The following is an 18296-nucleotide window of genomic DNA, read 5'->3' on the forward strand; positions in this document are numbered from 1 at the left end:
TAACATGACAGTTCATTTTAAAGACTGGAAAACTGAAAACCTTTCCCTTTCAGAGTTATAACCAATCTCAGAAGAAAATCCATGAATGCATTAGGGATTCTCATTTCCTAACTAATCTCAATCTCCCCACTGTTTTCCGTATTGCTTTACTCGAATTTACCCTTTTGGGGGAGATATGTTAAAATACGGTTTACTTGAAACTAGTAGACAACTAAGCACAGTATAGTGAATAAAGATAACAATACTGTATTATAATCATCAAACTTGCTAAGAGACTAGATCTTAATTATTCCAACCACTAGAAAGGGTTGATAATTTTGTGACATGATAGAGGTGCTATAGCTACAATGGCAATCATGTTACAATATATAAATGTATCAAATCAGCATGTTGTACACCTTAAATTTACAGTTCTATGTCAAATACATTTCAATTAAAATTCTGAAATATAGTTTAATTACTAATGAGGTGCTACTAAAAATATATAGAAAATAATTTAATAGATGGCCAAGTAACCACCTACATTACTGCCTCATATTAGAGTTCTGTTGGCTAAAAGCCTAATAGGTTTATACCGTATGTGATTTTGGCAACAATCTGATTGGATACATTGCTGAGGCTCCAAAGTAAACTTAAGTGAAAAGGCTTGACCACGTACTTGATCAAAGCATACCTGAAGTTTAAATGCAAAAGAGAAGCTAGGGCCCTGGGATCGGAGTGTGTGCTTCAGGTGACATCACTGTCCAAACACATTTATTCAACATCCATCTGGTGGCACTACCTGGGGTGGTTAGCACAGATCTGCCATCCCAGAGTAACCAGCTTTGCCCTTTTTATCCTAGCACGGACGGGAGAAACACAGCTATTAAGTAGACAGGACTCAACGTTCCCGGGTTAAATATGGAAAGCGACTGTGGTGAGAACAGAATCGGGCACTGGTTTGTTATGTGCAGACCCAGAGGAAGTTTTCAACTCTATTATAGAAAGACTTCCTGAAGATGAAATTTCAAGAGCCACTTAAGGTTAAATTTGAAATGCTGCCCTTTGGTTGGATTACTGATAACCACCTTTCAAGAAAGAGCCACTGAGGATGGTAAGAAAGTTGCTAAACACAGGGATATCAGCTCGGTGCTTTGTGACCGCCTGGAGGGGTGGGATAGGGAGGGTGGGAGGGAGGGAGACGCAGGAGGGAAGAGATATGGTAACATACGTATATGTATAACTGATTCACTTTGTTATAAAGCAGAAACTAACACACCATTGTAAAGCAATTATACCCCAATAAAGATGTTAAAAAAAGATTTAAATTACCATTAAGAGAAAAAAAAAAAAAGAAAGTTGCTAAGGAGCCCATGACCGTGGGGTGTATAAATATGCATCCTAACTACTCAGAAACTGCCTTTCCCAGCTCAGCTTTCCTGCCAAGAGCCAGCCTAGAGCAAAGTTTTTTCTTTTAACTCCCTTTCTGTGTTTACTGTTGAGCAATCATCTTCACTGCTAGGAAAAAAAAAAAAAAAGGAAGGGCTTACACAGACTTTCAGGGGTTACCTTCGTACAACATTGGTCATAAAACCAACCAGAAAGGGGAATGATGAAACCTGGCAATCCCAGGGTGAGTCAAAGCTGCAGTAAATTCAAGGAAGTACCACACCTGAAGTGTCTTCTATGGGTATAAGGTGAATAACCTCCCCTTCTGGAGGATGAGGACTTCTGCGCGCACTCAAGAGCACCGCGACGGACCCTGGTTTGCTAAGCGCACTGTCTCGTCCTGCTCATCACGGTGCCAGGCGGCCCAGCTGCCTCTCACCTGCCTCCCCTCACACACATGCTCACATCCTTCTCCTGGGTACCGCCAGTCCCCAAAACAGGCAACGTCAGCAAGAGCCACAGGCATCCAATGTTACTCCACCCAGCCCACTGACAAAGGTGCAGGCTTTGGTAGTCCAGACTGACCAGACAGGAGGGAGCTAAAGGAATACCGCTCTGTTGGACAGATCCACCCAGGAAGCAATTAGGTTTACAGTCAGGAAAGAACAGCCCCAAAGGCCTCAGAAACAAAAGCGGCTTCCTGCCTGTGTTCTGTTCTCTCATTCCATGTGCTGTCGTAAAGGTAGGCTGAGCTATTCGGCTGCAATCTCTGACAGTCAGGCACTGTTTGGAGAATCTCTCCTGTAGAGACCTGCCCGTCAGGGTTTCATTTCTGTGCTAGGGCATCAACTGTCTCAGCTAGTTTGAATAACAAAAAAGGGATGTAAGCTTCCAAAAGGGAAAAATACTTAATGCAAAACAGGATTATAAACTCTCCCAGATTAGCTGAAGGAAAAGATTATAAAGGTAACAGAGGTTCCACTACTATGGGGAAGGCATCCCTAGGATTTTGAACTTGACAAGGAGTTCTTGGGGTGGGAAGGTGAGAGGTGCTGGAAGAGGAGGGGCAGCCAGCAGCACAGGTCTCTCCAGTCTGACCCCATGTCCTTCCTGCTCTGGTGGGCTGTGCACATCCAGATTGCCTAGCTTCCCACTCAGATTCTCCTCGAGTCCATTAGGGTGAACAGGCAGGTTCTCATGTGTGCAGAAGATGTAGCAAATACCTCTCAGGAGTGGGAACGGTCACTGATGCTAACCTGAGTCAATGTAGGAGGAACAGGAGGACATCAGAAGGAAGAGGCTGGTTGTGGAGTCAAGAGACAGCAATGGGATTTGATGAAGAGGAGATGCTAGAAGGCTGAAATGACTGCTCTTAAGTCTTAGACTGGTGGTCTCGCCCCCATTCTAGTGCTCAACGCAAAGTGAGAAATGACCCCTTTGAGACTCAAGTCTAATCCTGGCTCTAAAACCTGCCCCACACCTACACCTCTCACACCGAGGAGGCTGCAGGCCCATTACTAAGATACGGGTGCTGCGGACCACTTAATCCATGGCTGCGAGGACGGTCTTAGAAATTCAGCAGAAAGTGTCATTCTCCTTAGATAAACCACCTGGTACCACCTGGAGATGGACAAAAACTGTATAAAAAAAGGTTGTTAACCCACCCTCTCCCTGGGGTAGTCCTTAAACAAAAAGCTAAATAAACACAATGTTCTTTTCTTTGGAGCTGAGGCTTTCTGATTACCTGAATCTAAGAACAAGAGGGTATCCAAAAAGCTAACAAGGACATTATTAAATATTCTCATCCTTCAATCGCTTTCCCAGCAACAGAGCAGAGTGACACCGTGACCAGACACCCCACACATACACACCCAGGAGAATTACTCTCTGTTCCATGGGGTCTAGTGTCTTTATTATCTCCAATTAGGGTCTCCTACAATGTGACTAGACCCATTTCTGACCAGATGGGTAAACCCAGAAAGACCTAGTGCCCCTCTCCAAATAGCCAATCCCCGTCTCCAGAAAAACTACATGGTCCAAGAAAGAATTCTAAGAGTCAGGAAGGTTTAGTTTCCATTAACTTGAGAGGTTCTCTGGAACCAGACCACCTGGGGTAAAATCGCAGTTCTGCCACTTAGTAGCCTTAGGACATTGGGGGAAGTTAACTTCTCTGTGCCTCAGTTTTCTTGCCTATAAAATGGGGATAAAGTAATACCCACTCTTAAGATTCTCTAATGACCAAATGCGTTATAATATGTAAAGGACTTAAAACAGTGCTTGGCATATAGTAATAACAACATTAATGTTTGCTGTTATTATCATTATCTTTGTTGTTATACTCTTGGGTATGTTACAGAAGACCTCTGTTTTCCAGATGTCTCTCCTCTCAGATGGGCTGAAGACACCATCCCTACTCCAGGATGATTTAAAGTCAAATAAAATAATTTTAATTTCAGAATGCTTTCATATCAGAATGAAGAGCCTAGATAACATTTAAATGGCCATGAATTCTTTGCAGCGATTCCCACGAAGGGGTAGAGTCTATTTTCAACACCTTCCCCTTGACTCTGGGCTGGCCCTATGACTTTCTTTGACCAAAAGAATGTGCGGCTTCAGTGCTTACCCTCTTACCAGACACTTCCGTCATGTGAAGGAGCCTGAGCTAGCCTGCTGGAGGATAAGACCACATGACAGAGATGAATCATCCCAGCTGAGGCCCCCACATCAACCCCCTCCCGGCACCAGCTGAGTATGTGGCATGAGTGACCCCAGGGGAGACTAGCAGACCCACCACCCAGCTGAGCCCAGCCCAACTTGCTGGCCCACAGAATCATGAGCAAATAAAATGGTGGTTGTTTTAAGCCACTGAGTTTGGGGTGGTTTATTACTATGCCATAGATGACAGATACGAAGGCCTAAACGAATGAGGCTTTATTATCAATGACATTTCAAACACAGACAGACACATGAAGCCATGCCACTTGTCTATTTGTCAGCAGATTTACCAACCACCACATGGTGCTTCCAAGCTCTCATCCCACCCACGTGAGGCCAGTGAGGCCACTGCAGTCAGCACATTGGCTTGGGAAAAGCTAAGGCCAATTAATGATCATATCTGGGGAGATGAAGGCAAGCTTTCTGCACCAAGGTAGACACCCAATTAGGTCTTTTCGTGGAGGGTGGTAGAAACTCAAACTTTTGTTCCTTTTAGTCTGTGATAGAATATAGGGCCAGAAATGGCAAGATTTGGCTTCCTTGGAAGCAGCTTTATTCCAGGAGTCTTGGCTATTGTATGATGATGTGGACAGATGCCTTCAAGGCATGAGCAAACCAATTCAAGGTTAGTATCACCAGGTGAGAATCAGGGGGAGCCTGTCAAAACAAACCATGTAATCCCCATGGGTCCAGACATGCGGCTCTAAGGAAAGCAGGAAGCCCCAAATGCCCTTATTTTTCCTGCTGGTCAAAATGACAGAATGATTACATTCTAGGCTATGATTTTGCTGTGATCTAAACAAAAATCTATCTCACCCTACAATACAGGGGAAAAAATACAAAGTCCCACAAATCATTGTTCTTTCTTCTGTAACATGAGGGAAGCACAGACAATCAACTTTGTAGGGAAACTGTTCTGAAAGATGCTCTGAGAGACTCTGTAAGCTTAAGTCCCTATTTATTACAAATAAAACCATCACATCTAAACGAAACAATCTTACTCATTAATTTGACAAAGTAAGGCAGCCATTGGGCTAAAGATTCTTAAACAAAGACTGATAGCATTTGTACAGACATATATTCATTTGCTCGACCTCTATTTGTTGAGCACAGACTTTGTACTATCTATTCTGTGGGTGTGTAGGCCTGGGGAAAAAGTTGGCAGGGTTGGGGCACAGAAGTGGGAACGGCAAGAATTAAACTGAAGGAGCTAAGACATTTCACCTTCTAAGAGCCCACAGGTCTGGTCATCTCGAAAAACAAAATTTCCTGCTCGAAGCAACTCAGCATAACCCAGCTAATCCCTACCAGAATTGCCGCGGCAATTGGAGCTGACTGGGTTATAAATCAAGAGCGTTCAGAAAACTCCTGATTTCGTGCAGTTACAGCACTGACTAGATGTAAGTGGTCCACAGATGAAGACGCTAAGATGAAGTAATTTACCCAAAGGACTTGCAGCTAGTTTCAATGCAGAGCCTATTCTGGGTGTCTTGAGCTATAGGCCAGCAGGACTCCTGCCAAACCCCACAGAGACCCCTTTCAAGATACAAGGTATTTACAATGTGAGGGGGCATAGACACCCCACAATTCCAGCCCTACTGTCAGCAGACAGAAGTGAGCTATCAATATGGTGAGGAGTGGCCTGCACCTGTCACATGCGAGCAACTCAAAGAAACACCTTCCTGTGGCCTAGACTTAAGAGCCCTCTAACCATATGCACTTAATAGAGGGCTCAGCAGCCATTAAAATAGGCTTATGAGAACAAAGGCACAAGAAAATACTTATGTTAAACTTAAAATTCAAAACTTAATACAGAATAACTATGTGAACACACTATTCACAAGAGGAAAAGCCATAGCAAAACACACTAACATGTTTGTGACTATAGAGTGAGGATCTTTTAAAACTGGGTGGGTTTTTTTTCAAATTTTATTTTATTTACTTTTTTGTAATAGAGCAGGTTCTTATTAGTTATCTATTTTATACATAGTAGTGTATATATGTCAATCCCAATCCCCCAGTTCATCAAAACTGGGTGATTTTTATTCCTCATTCTTTCTGCTGTTCCCTATAGGCTGAATATTCTTTAACAATCTTGAACTATTTATATATTTTTGAATGTTTTGGCTACCTCAGTGCAGAAGACACAACATGTCAACGGTAGGTGGAGGTCAGAGGGCAAAGGGCAGGTGAGCAGGGGCAAGTGTGAAAGCCGAGAGGAGTGTCGGCCACAACACCTGCATGCGGGTCAAAGCTGCAGTGAGGCTGGACCCCGTTCTGTGCTGTCCGGAGGGTTACATCCTGTTCTTTGGGGCTTGGCTGTCTAACTTTGGGCCACTTATCTCTTTAAACCCCACTTTCCTCAACTGTAAAAAGTTAGATGTTAATAGGACCTTCCTCATAGGAATACTGTGCAGATGGAGAGAATGCAAATCAAATGCTTAGCCTAGGGCCTGGTAGAAAGTAGGAGCCAACAAATGTTAGCTGTCGTGATGGTAGTGATAGAGATAATTAATATTAGAGTTACTTTTTATTGCCATTATAATCATTATTATGATTATCACAATCATTATTATAATGTTCCTAACACTGTGTGGAACCTGTGACTGAAAAGAAATTAAGTTTTCTTGCTTTGGGAGATAATCCAATAGTCTCTGTTTGTCTCATTGCTGGACCATCACTTCTCTGATCTCCATATTCTTCAGATTAATAGCAGACTCTTAAGTTCAAGTAACAGCTTGCACACCACCCAGTATGCCCGGGGGGGAAACAGTGATGATGATATGCAGATTCCTACTTGTCTTCTTGAACTTAATTAGGGTAGTACCATGTCATTCTTTTAAAAAGGCAAGGAGTAAAGCATCTTAGTAGATATTCGACAGAATTTTACTTTGTACTCGAAACATATAATTATCATTAACAAACACGAGCACTAATAATTCAATATGCCCTTTAGACAAGAAACAGGAAGGTACACATGGTCCTGGCCCATCAGTTCACAATCTCAGACAACTCCCTTTGGAGGATGCCTCCCTCACCCATCGGATGCAAGGTGGGAAGTCTGGTTGCAAGGCACAGGGCCTCTGGGCTGGGAGCTGACAGCCCAACCAGGCAGATGACTACTTAGCGGGCCAGGCTCAGGTCCCTGAAGCCTCAAGAAGATATTCCCTGGCCTCGGCAGCCTGACCTCAGAAAACCAGACGTCAGGTTCAGCTTTTTCCACTAAGAAAATGGAGACGGGCCTAACAATCGATACTGGTTGGCCTGTATGTTAAGCACCACACCTAAAACCAAAAGGGCCAAATGAATGAGGTAAAGAGCAATCGTCAGTAAAACACACAACTTTAAACACGCTCACGTGGATGCCGCCACCTTTTCTTGGTTGGGGAAACACCCTCATCCTGTTTTGGATCAGGAAATATCTTCTAATCCTGAACATATAAATGCGCTATAATTACAAATGCTCAAGAATAGTCAGCGAGTACCCTTAGTAAGTAGAGTTAGCAATGTATTTCACTTGATGTGAACACTTTTGAGCATTGCTCCTACCCCCCACGTTCCCACCCCCATCCCTGGGACAGTTACTCTGGAAGGGTCTCTTTTAATTGACCAAATTAGTCCATCACGTGGGAAGCAGAGAAGTCTCACCACTAACCACTCCCTAGGCATGGGCACTCCCTCCTTGGGTTCATCAGAAATATAATTAACTTAAGCCAAAACCAGGCTTCTGAATCCCAGGACAGCAGGGAGAAGCAAAGGATGAGGATGGAAAAGAAAACCTGGCAAACCGCTGAGGAGATGGACAAAGACAGAGGCCCAAGATATTCAGGAGTCCATGAGGATCCTGACCTAACCCAGTGCTCCCAAACAAGAAGCCGACGGTTGTCCAGCATCACTTGATTCTTACCTTAAGAGAGCAAGCGAGGTTGTCAGGCTCCCTCTCTCCAACCGTGAAGAGGTCTGCACCCAAACAAAGTAACCAGCTTCCCAAAGATAAAGAGATAATAAGATCCACCCCTGAGGATGAATTACATTCCTGAACAACTGGAATGTTTCCTAACAAAAGGCAGGTCCCTGGATGTCTGAAGACTTCAGAATAGAATAGCAGCAATATAATCAATTGAACAATATCAAACGCATGAAAGCCCTGGAATCAAGTTAGGTGGGGCTGTTAAAGCCACAGAGAGGGTGAGCTAAGGTTTTATTCACACACCTGGGCCCCGGCTAATTGGAAATGGTAATAATTGGTGAAATCATACCCTTCATCAAGTCCCTCCACAAAAACGGCTGTTTACCAAGGAGCTAGCAGAACTCCGTATAACACCGACATGTATCAGGGTATGTTACAGGCAGGTCAGAGCATTCACACGTCAATACACAATGAAGACTCTGTGCCATTTAACCAATGCTGCTTTGGAAGAAAGCCCTGGCAGCTGACGAAATAATGACATGAGACTTGAACCTAGATGAGATGGGAGGGAGTCAGAATATTTTTCTACATGCACTCAAATAAGCGAGTATAAAAGACAAATAACAATTATGCCAAATTTTAAGGAAATTCTATTATATATTTATATCCCTACCTGTGATGGTTAATTTTATCTGTTTAACCAACTTGGCTGGGCTATGATGTCAAACACCAGTCTCCATATTGCTGTGAAGGTATTTTTTAGACATGATTAACATTTAAAGGAGGGAGATCAGTCAAGATGGCTGAGTCGAAAGACACTGAACTCACCTCCTCTTGCGAGCACACCAAAATCACAACTATCTGCAGAACAACCATCAATGAAAAAAATCAGAGCCTACCAGCAAAGATCTTCTACAACTAAAGAAACAAGGAAGGAATCATAAGGAGATGGGTAAGGAGGTGAAACAGGAGGGAAGGGGGCAGGGCACAACCTTTGAAAGAATGACATAGCCCAAGGACATGACATAAAAGGATTAGAACCAAATGGGTCCAAGATGATGGACAAGTCACTTCCACTACACCTTGAGCCTCAGTATACGCTCATTGTAACACATCAGCAAGCTAAATGACACACCCACAGACGCCATGACAGTTCTAAGGCCGACCATGAGGATCAAAGAGTGGGCGGTTCCTGGAAATCTCCACCCCTTCCTGAAATAGCTGGAATACTCCTCCCACTCATTAGCCTATGAAATTACCCACCACTATAAAAACTGACAACCCTATACCCTGGTGCCTTTCTCACCTTCTGAGATGGCCCACACTCTGTCTGTGGAGTGTGTTTCTCTCTAAATAAATCCACTTCTTACCTATTACTTTGTCTCTCACTGAATTCTTTCTGCGATGAGACATCAAGAACCTGAGCTTCACTAAGTCCTGAAACCAGGTGTGTGATCTCAGTTGGGAGACTGTGGGTTTTGGCCAGGTTCAAGTCCCAGCCAAGTGGGTTCAAGACCCAGCCAAGTGGGTTCAAGTCCCAGCTGCATGGGTTTGAGTCCCAATCAGCGTTTTGGCCAGGTTTGAGTCCTGGCCATGTGGGTTCAAGTCCCAATCTGGGTTTAGGCTGGGTTCAAGTCCTGGCACATGAGTTCAAGTCCCAATCTGAAGTGCATGGTTTCACTTCTACCACATGGACACTGGTGCTGGTGGGCACCATTTTGGAATCCTCCCTATAGCTTATTATTCCCAGGACCCAGCCCTCCCTGACTCAACAGCCTCTAGGCACCAGTGCTGGGATGCCTCAGGCCAAGCAACTAACTGGGTGGGGATGCAGACCCACCCATCAGCAGACAGGCTGCCTTAAGACTCCCTGAGCCCACAGCTGTCTCTGGACACAGCCCTGACCACCAGAGGGCCCAGGACCCAGCTCCACCCACCAGTGAGCAGGCACCAGCCCCAGAATCCACTGGGCCCTGGCCCCACTCTCCAGGAAGCTGGCTCTAGCCTCTGGACCAGCCTCATCCACCAGGGGGCAGACACCAAATGCAAGAAAACACAATCCCACACAATCCCGCAGGCTCAGCTTGTCCACCAGTAGGCCAGACCCTGCCCTGGGACCAGATGGGCCATGGCCCTGCCCACTAGCAGGCCAAAACAAGCTTCAGAACACTCTGGACTCTGTATGCAACTGTGTCAGGAACTGCACCCCCCTCCCACCCCCCCAGCAATGTGACACCAGCTCTGGGATCCCTGGCTCTGCAACCAGATTCCAGAACCTGGCTCTACCAGCCAGTAGTCCAGCACTAACCCCAGGACTGGGCTTTACCCAACAGTGGGCAAGCAAGAGCACCAGAGTCTTCTGGACACTGACTTCGCCCACCAGTAAGCCAGCACTAGCCCCAGGGTCCCCCCAACCCCCAGTTCCACAGTCATCTGCCCCATGACCTAGTCCAGCCAACCAGAAGCCAACAGCCTCTGCACAAGGCAGGGCATGGCAAGTGTCTGGGCCGGGGGCCAACCAAGCCTACCAGACTGCCCACAGAGTCAGCCCACTACAACCGAAGAACTCATGCAGCCCTCATATGGGGAACTCCTAGAGCATACAGCCTGGGGGACAAGAGTGGAGTATGCTTCTGGGATGCATAGGACATCTCCTACAAAAGGCCACTTCTTCAAGGTCAGGAAACATAACTAACCTAAGAGATATATAAAAATACAAACAGCAACTTAGGCAAAATGAGGTGACAGAGGAACATGCTCCAGATGAGGGAACAAGATAAAGCCCCAGAAGAAGAGCTAAGTGAAGTGGAGACAGGCAAACAACCCAAGCATTAGTTCAGGGTAGTGATTGTAAAGATGATCAAAGAACTCGGGAGGAGGATGGACGCACAGAGTGAGAAGTTAGAAATCTTAAACAAAGAGATAGATAATATAAAGAACCACCAAACAGAGACGAAGAATACAATAACAGATGAAAAATACACTAGAAGCAATCAACAGTAGACTAAATGATACAGAGGAATGGATCAGTGAGCTGAAAGGCAGAGTAGTAGAAATCTCTGAGACTGAACAGACAAAAGAATGAAAAGAAATGAGGACCATTTAAGAGACTATTAGGACAACATCAAGCACACTGATATTTGCATTATAGGGGTCCCAGAAGAAGAGAGAGAGAAAGGGGCTGAGAACATATCTGAAGACATAATAGCTGAAAACTTCCCTAACTTGGGAAGGAAACAGTCACCCAAGTGCAGAAAGCACAGAGAGTCCCATACAGGATTAACCCAAAGAGGAACACACTAAGACACACTGTAATTAAAATGGCAAAAATTAAAGAAAAAGAGAGAATATTAAAAGCAGCAAGGGAAAAGCAACAAATTACAAAGGGAACACCCATAACACTATCAGCTGACTTCTCAGCAGAAACTCTGTAGGCCAGAAGGGACTAGGATGATATATTTAAAGTGATGAAAGGGAAAAACCTGTAACTAAGAATACTCTACACAGCAAGACTCTCAACCAGATTTGGTGGAGAGAATCAAAAGCTTTACAGACAAGTAAAAGCTTAAAGAGTTCAGCACCACCAAACCAGATTTACAAGAAATGTTAAAGGACCTTCTGTAAGTGAAAAAGAAAAGGCCACAACTAGAAACATGAAAATTACAAAATGAAAAAGCTCATCAGTTAAGGTAAACATACAGTAAAGGTAGAAAATCATCCACACCCAAAGCTAGTAGGGAGGTTAAAAGACAAAAGGAGTAAAATCATCTATAACCACAATAACCAGTAAAAGCATATGCAAAACAATTAGATGTAAAATATTCTATCAAAAACAGTAATCATGAGGGAAGGAGAGTATAAACATAGGGTTTTTAAAATGCATTTGAAATCAAGAGATCAATAACTCACAACAATCACATATGTATATAGACTGCTATGCAAAAACCTCATAGTAACCACATCCCAAAAATCTGTAATAGGTACACATACAAAAAGAAAAAAGGAATCCAAATTTAACACTAAAGATAGTCATAAAATCAAGAGAATAAAAGAAGAAGGAAGGGGGAAAAAAGACCTACAGAAACAAATCTAAAACAATTAACAAAATGGCAATAAAAACACACATATCAATAATTACCTTAAATGTAATTGGGCTAATTACTCCAACCAAAAGACACAGACTGGCTGAATGGATACAAAAACAAGACTCATATTTATGCTGCCTACAAGAGACTCAATTCAGAGTTAACAACATATACAGACACAAAGTAAGAGGATGGAAAACGATATCCCATGCAAATGGAAATCAAAAGAAAGCTCAGGTAGCAATACTTATATCAGACAAAATAGACCTTAAAATAAAGACTGTTATAAGAGACAAAAAAGGACACTACATAATGACCAAGGGATCAATCCAAGAAGAAGATCTAACAATTTTAAATATATAAGTATCCAACATAAAAGCACCTAAATGGATAAAGCAAATATTAAGGGAATAAAGGGAGAAACCAACATTAACACAATAATAGTAGGTGTCTTTAACTCCACTTACATCAACGGACAGATCACCCAGACAGAAAATCAAAAAAAAAACAAAACAAAACAAAAAAAACTGGCCTGAAACAGCACATTAGACCAATGGACTTAATACATATATAGAGCATTCTATCTAAAAGCAGTACAATACACATTCTTTTCAGGAGCACATTGAATATTCTCCAGGATAAATCACATGTTAGGCCACAAAACAAGCTTAGGTAATTTTAAGAAAACTGAAATCATATCAAGCATCTTTTCTGACCACAATGCTATGAGGCTAGAAAGCATCCTCAAGAATAAAACTACAAAAAAGACAAGCCCACAGAGGCTAAACAATATGCTACTAGCAACCCATGGATCATGGAAGAAATCAAAAAGGAAATAGAAAAATAAATACAGACAAATGAAAATAAAAACAAGATGATCCAAAACCTATGGGATGCAGCAAAAGCAGTTCTAAGAGGGAAGTTTATAATGATACAAGCTTACCTCAGGAAACAAGAAAAATCTCAAATAAATAAACTAACCCTACACCTAAAGCAACTACAGAAAGAAGAACAAACAAAACCCAAAGTTAGTAGCAGGAAAGAAATCATAAAGATCAGAACAGAAATATAGACAAAAAAAAAAAAAGGAAGAAAGGATCAATGAAACTAAAACCTGGTTCTTTGAAAAGATAAACAAAATTGATAAACCTTTAGCCAGACTCATCAAGAATAAGAGAGTGCCCGAACAGATGAATTGCCATTAATGAAATTGAATCAGTAATTTTAAAACTCCCAACAAACAAAAGTCCAGGATCAGATGGCTTCACAGGCAAATTCTACCAGATATTTAGAGAAGAGTTAATGCCCACCCTTCTGAAACTACTCCAAAAAATTGCAGAGGAAGGAACACTCCCAAACCCTTTCTATGAGACCACCATCATTCTGATACTGAAACCAGACAAAGACACCACAAAAAAAGAAAATTACAGGTCAAAATCACTGATGAATGCAGATGCAAAAAATCCTCAACAGGGCTTCCCTGGTGGCACAGTGGTTGACAGCCTGCCTGCCGATGCAGGGGACACGGGTTCGTGCCCCGGTCCGGGAAGATCCTACATGCCACAGAGTGGCTGGGCCCGTGAGCCATGACCGCTGAGCCTGCGCGTCCAGAGCCTGTGCTCCACAATGGGAGAGGCCACAACAGTGAGAGGCCTGCATACCGCAAAAAAAAAAAAAAAAATCTTCAACAGAATACTAGCAAACCAAATCCAATAATATATTTAAAGGATCATACACCATGATCAAGTGGGATTTATCCCAGGGATGCAAGGATTTTTTCAATATCTGCAAATCAACATGATACACATTAACAAACTAAAGAATAAAAACCATGCGATCATCTCAAAAGATGGAGAAAAAGCTTTTGACAAAATTCAACATCCATTTGAATGGTTTAAAAAAAAAAACCCTCCAGGAAGTGGGCATAGAGGGAACATAGTTCAACATAATAAAGGCCATATAGGACAACTCACAGGTAACATCATACACAATGATGAAAAGCTGAAAGCATTCACTCTAAGGTTAGGAACAAGACAAGGATGCCCATGCTGGCCACTTTTATTCAACACAGTACTAGAAGTCCTAGCCACAGCAATCAGAGAAGAAAAGAAATAAAAGGAATCCAAATTGGAAAGGAAGAGGTAAAACTGTCAAAATTTGCAGATGACATGATACTATATATAGAAAATCCTAAAGATGTCACCAGAAAACCACTAGAGCTCATCAATGAATTCAGTAAAGTTGAAGGATACAAAATTAACATACAGAAATCTGGTGCATTTCTATACATTAACAACTAAGATCAGAAAGAGAAATTAAGGAAACAATCCCATTTACCACTCCATCAAAAAAAAAAAAAAAAAACCTAGGAATAAACCTACCTAAGGAGGCAAAAGACCTGTACTCCAAAAACTATATGACATTGATAAAAGAAACTGAAGATCACACAGATGGAAAGATACACCATGTTCTTGGATTGGAAGAATTAATATTCAAATGACCACATTACCCAAGGCAATCTACAGATTCAGTGCAAGCCCTATCAAAATACCAATGGCATTTTTCACAGAATGAGAACAATAATTTTAAATCTGTATAGAAACATAAAAGACCCCGAATAGCCAAAACAATCTGGAGAAAGAACAGAGCTGGAGGAATCATGCTCCATGACTTCACCCATACTACAAAGATACAGTAATCAAAACAGTATGGTACTGACACAAAAACAGACACATAGATCGATGAAACAGAAAAGAGAGCCCAGAAATAAACACAGGCACTTGTGGTCAATTAATCTACAACAAAGGAGGCAAGAATATAGAGTTGAAAAAAGACAGTCTCTTCAGTAAGTGGTGCTGGGAACTGGACAGCATTCTCCAGCACCATATACAAAAATAAACTTAAAATGGATCAAACACCTAAATGTAAGACCAGGAACCATAAAAATCCTAGATGAAAACAAAGGCAGAACACTTTTTGACATAAATTGTAGCAATATTTTTTGGATCTGTCTCCTAAAGCAAAGGAAATAAAAGCAAAGATAAACAAATGGGACCTAATTAAAATCTTTTACACAGCAAAGGAAACCACTGACCAAATGAAAAGACAACCTACTGAATGGGAGGCAATATTTGCAAATGATATGATTGGTAAAGGGTTAATATCAAAAAATATATAAACAGCTAATATAACGCAACATCAAAAAACTAACAACCTGATTAAAAAATCGTCAGAAAAACCGAATAGACATTTTCCCAAAGAGGACATGGAGAAGGCCAACAGGCACTTGAAAAGATGCTCAACATCACTAAGCATTGGGAGAAATGCAAATCAAAACCACAGTGAGCTATCACCTCATGCCTATCAGAATGATTCGTCAAAAAGAACACAAATAACAAATGCTGGTGAGGATACGGAAAAAAGAGAACTCTCCTGTACTGTTCGTAGGAGTGTAAACTGGTGCAGCCAGTGTGGAAAACAGTTTACAGGCTAATCAAAAAACTTAAAACTACCGTATGACCCACCAATTCCACTCCTGGGTATATATGCAATAAAAACCAAAACAGTAATTCAAAAAGACATACATACCACAATGTTCATTGCAGCATTATTTACAATTACCAGGATATGGAATCAACCTAAGTGTCCATCAACAGATGGATAAAGAAGATGTGGTATACACACAAATGCATGCGAGTGCGCACACACACACACACACACTCACAACAGAATACTACTCAGCCATAAAAAAGAATAAAAATTTGCCATTTACAACAACATGGATAACTTGGAGGGTATTATACTAAGTGAAATAAGTCAGACAGAGAAAGACAAATACTTTATGATGTCATTTATTTGGAATCTAAAACAAACTAGTGAGTACAACAAAAAGAAACAGACTCACAGATATAGAGAACTAGTGGTTATCAGTGGGGAGAAGGGAGTAGGGAGGGGCAATATAGGGGTAGGGAATTAAGAGGTACAAACTATTACGTATAGAATAAGCTACAAGGATAGACTGTACCACACAGGGAATATAGCCAATATTTTATAGTAACTATAAATGGAGTATAACCTTTAAAAACTGTAACTCACTATATTGTACAACTGTAACTTATATAATATTGTACATAGCCTATACTTCAATCAAAATTAAATCAGTGGGCTTTTAGTAAAGCAGATTACCTTCCATAACGTGGGAGGGCCTCATCCAATCAGTTGAGGCCTTAAGAGAAAAGCCTTAGGTCCCGCAAGGAAGAAGGAATTCTGCCTCTAGACAGCCTGTGGACTCAAGACTGTGACATCAACTCTTCCCTGGGTCTTCAGTCTGCTGGCCTGTCCTGCTCTCCACAGTCATGTGAGTCAATTCCTTATCAATCAATCAATCAATATTTCTCTCTCTTTTCTTCTCTACACACACACACATCCTCCTGTTGGTCACGGTTCTCTGCAGAACCCCAAGAAACCATCTAATGTCAACAAAGGATGAAATGACTTATAAAATATGTGCACTATGTTAAGAAGACAACATAAAAAGAGGCTTGAAGAGCATGAGGAAAAGTTAGTCCACAGAAACATATTTTTGTAAAGTACTAAACTATTACTTGGGGTGGTTCATATATTAGGTCCTGGGCATCCTAGTGGCCAAAGCAAAGAAGAAGACAGGTACAAGATAATCACATTGATTCTAAGGGAAAATACAGCGTACATACCTCCAGAATGTTAGTTTTTCTCATCATTGAGGAATTTCTCCCAAGGTGTTAACCTTCCCTTCCTTGGGTAAATTCTTATAAAGTATCTTTTATCATCCACACTGGGGGGTTGGGGAAGCAAAGTAATCAATTAATGATGCCTCTAGGTATATACAGTAGGGGGTCTCCTTTAATGCTTCCTATTGCATCCCTCAATGCAAGAGAGCAGACCAAAGCACAATTCACCGTACTGACTTGGCAAAGCCAAAAGGGAGTCCAAGCAGACAGCCATCTGATCATCTGGCTTGAGCTAAGGAGAAAAACTAGAATTGCTGGAGGAGTTAATGGACTCCATATCCTCTGAGATAGTTCCCAGAAATAATATTAATTCTCCCAACAAAAAGCTGGATGGGAACTGGGCTACAACTGTCTGAGGCTGTGGTCTCTGACAAAAGCCTGGAGTAAAGGTTTTCTCTATTGCTGATTAAGGGCAGAACCACAGCAAAACCCTCCTCAGATAGGTTTATAAGCTCAGGTAATACATCTCTGCCTCTACCTTCACATGCCCTTCCCCTTGTGTCTCTGTGTCAAATCTCCCTCTCCTTTCTCTTATAAGACCACCAGTCATTGCATCTAAGGCCCACCCTAAAGCCAAGATGAACTCATCCCTAGATCCTTAATTACATTTACAAAGACTCTATTTCCAAATAAGGTCACAGTCATAGGCACTAGGGATTAGGACTTACATATATCTAGCTTGGGAGATACTATTCAATCTACTACAATGTCCAAAACCAGACACGTCATCTTTACCACAAAACCGCATCCTCTTCCCAATGTTCTTCTTCTTATTAATGGAACCACTTCCTGGTCAGGGTTAAATTCCTGACTCAAGGCTAAATTCCTTGAGTCATCTTCAAGGACTCTCACCCACCTGCTCCCCAATACCAATCCATAATCCACAGTCAGAAAGTAGAGCAAATCAATTCTACCCTACAGAACTGCTCACGCCTGACCTCTCTCTTCCATGTCTGCTGCCTGACCCTCCCTGGTCCCAGCTTGAATCACCTGTCTTGGACCAGATCATTACTTCTTCCTACCTGCTCTGCCAGCTTCTTTTACTGACCAAGCCAGGTGCTGCTACCTTAAACAAAGCCCAATGATGCCATAACCCTGCCCACAAACTTTCAGTGGCATCTAACCAAATGAAGCCCCATCTCTTTATAGCCTAGCATCTGGGTCCACTAGAAAGAGTCCCAAACCCTTCTCCCGGCCTCATTTTCCACTGTTCCCCTCCATTTGGTTCAGGCTTTGGTTAAAGTAAATTATTGACTATTCTTAAAAAAGGCCTCTAAGGGCTTCCCTGGTAGCGCAGTGGTTGAGAGTCCACTTGCCGATGCAGGGGACACAGGTTCGTGCCCCGGTCTGGGAAGATCCCACATGCCGCGGAGTGGCTGGGCCCGTGAGCCATGGCTGCTGAGCCTGCGCGTCCGGAGCCTGTGCTCCGCAGCGGGAGAGGCCACAACA

General features: G+C 42.3%; 1 protein-coding gene across 3 annotated transcripts in view; it reads right to left on the bottom strand.

The window, feature by feature from the left end:
* Positions 1 to 18296, bottom strand: part of LYPD6B (LY6/PLAUR domain containing 6B) — a 221231-nt gene that overhangs the window by 65595 nt on the left and 137340 nt on the right. Inside the window, exon 1 of one of the 3 annotated variants that reach the window (XM_060151508.1) lies at positions 7991 to 8032. The exons of the other annotated variants lie outside the window; for them this stretch is intronic. The gene's annotated coding sequence lies outside the window, so the exon portion shown is untranslated. Of the gene's footprint in view, positions 1 to 7990; positions 8033 to 18296 lie in introns of those variants that run through there. 3 annotated transcript variants of the gene reach the window in all.

Source organism: Lagenorhynchus albirostris, chromosome 6 (assembly GCF_949774975.1).
Source record: "Lagenorhynchus albirostris chromosome 6, mLagAlb1.1, whole genome shotgun sequence".
In the NCBI taxonomy this organism is placed as follows: domain Eukaryota; kingdom Metazoa; phylum Chordata; class Mammalia; order Artiodactyla; family Delphinidae; genus Lagenorhynchus; species Lagenorhynchus albirostris.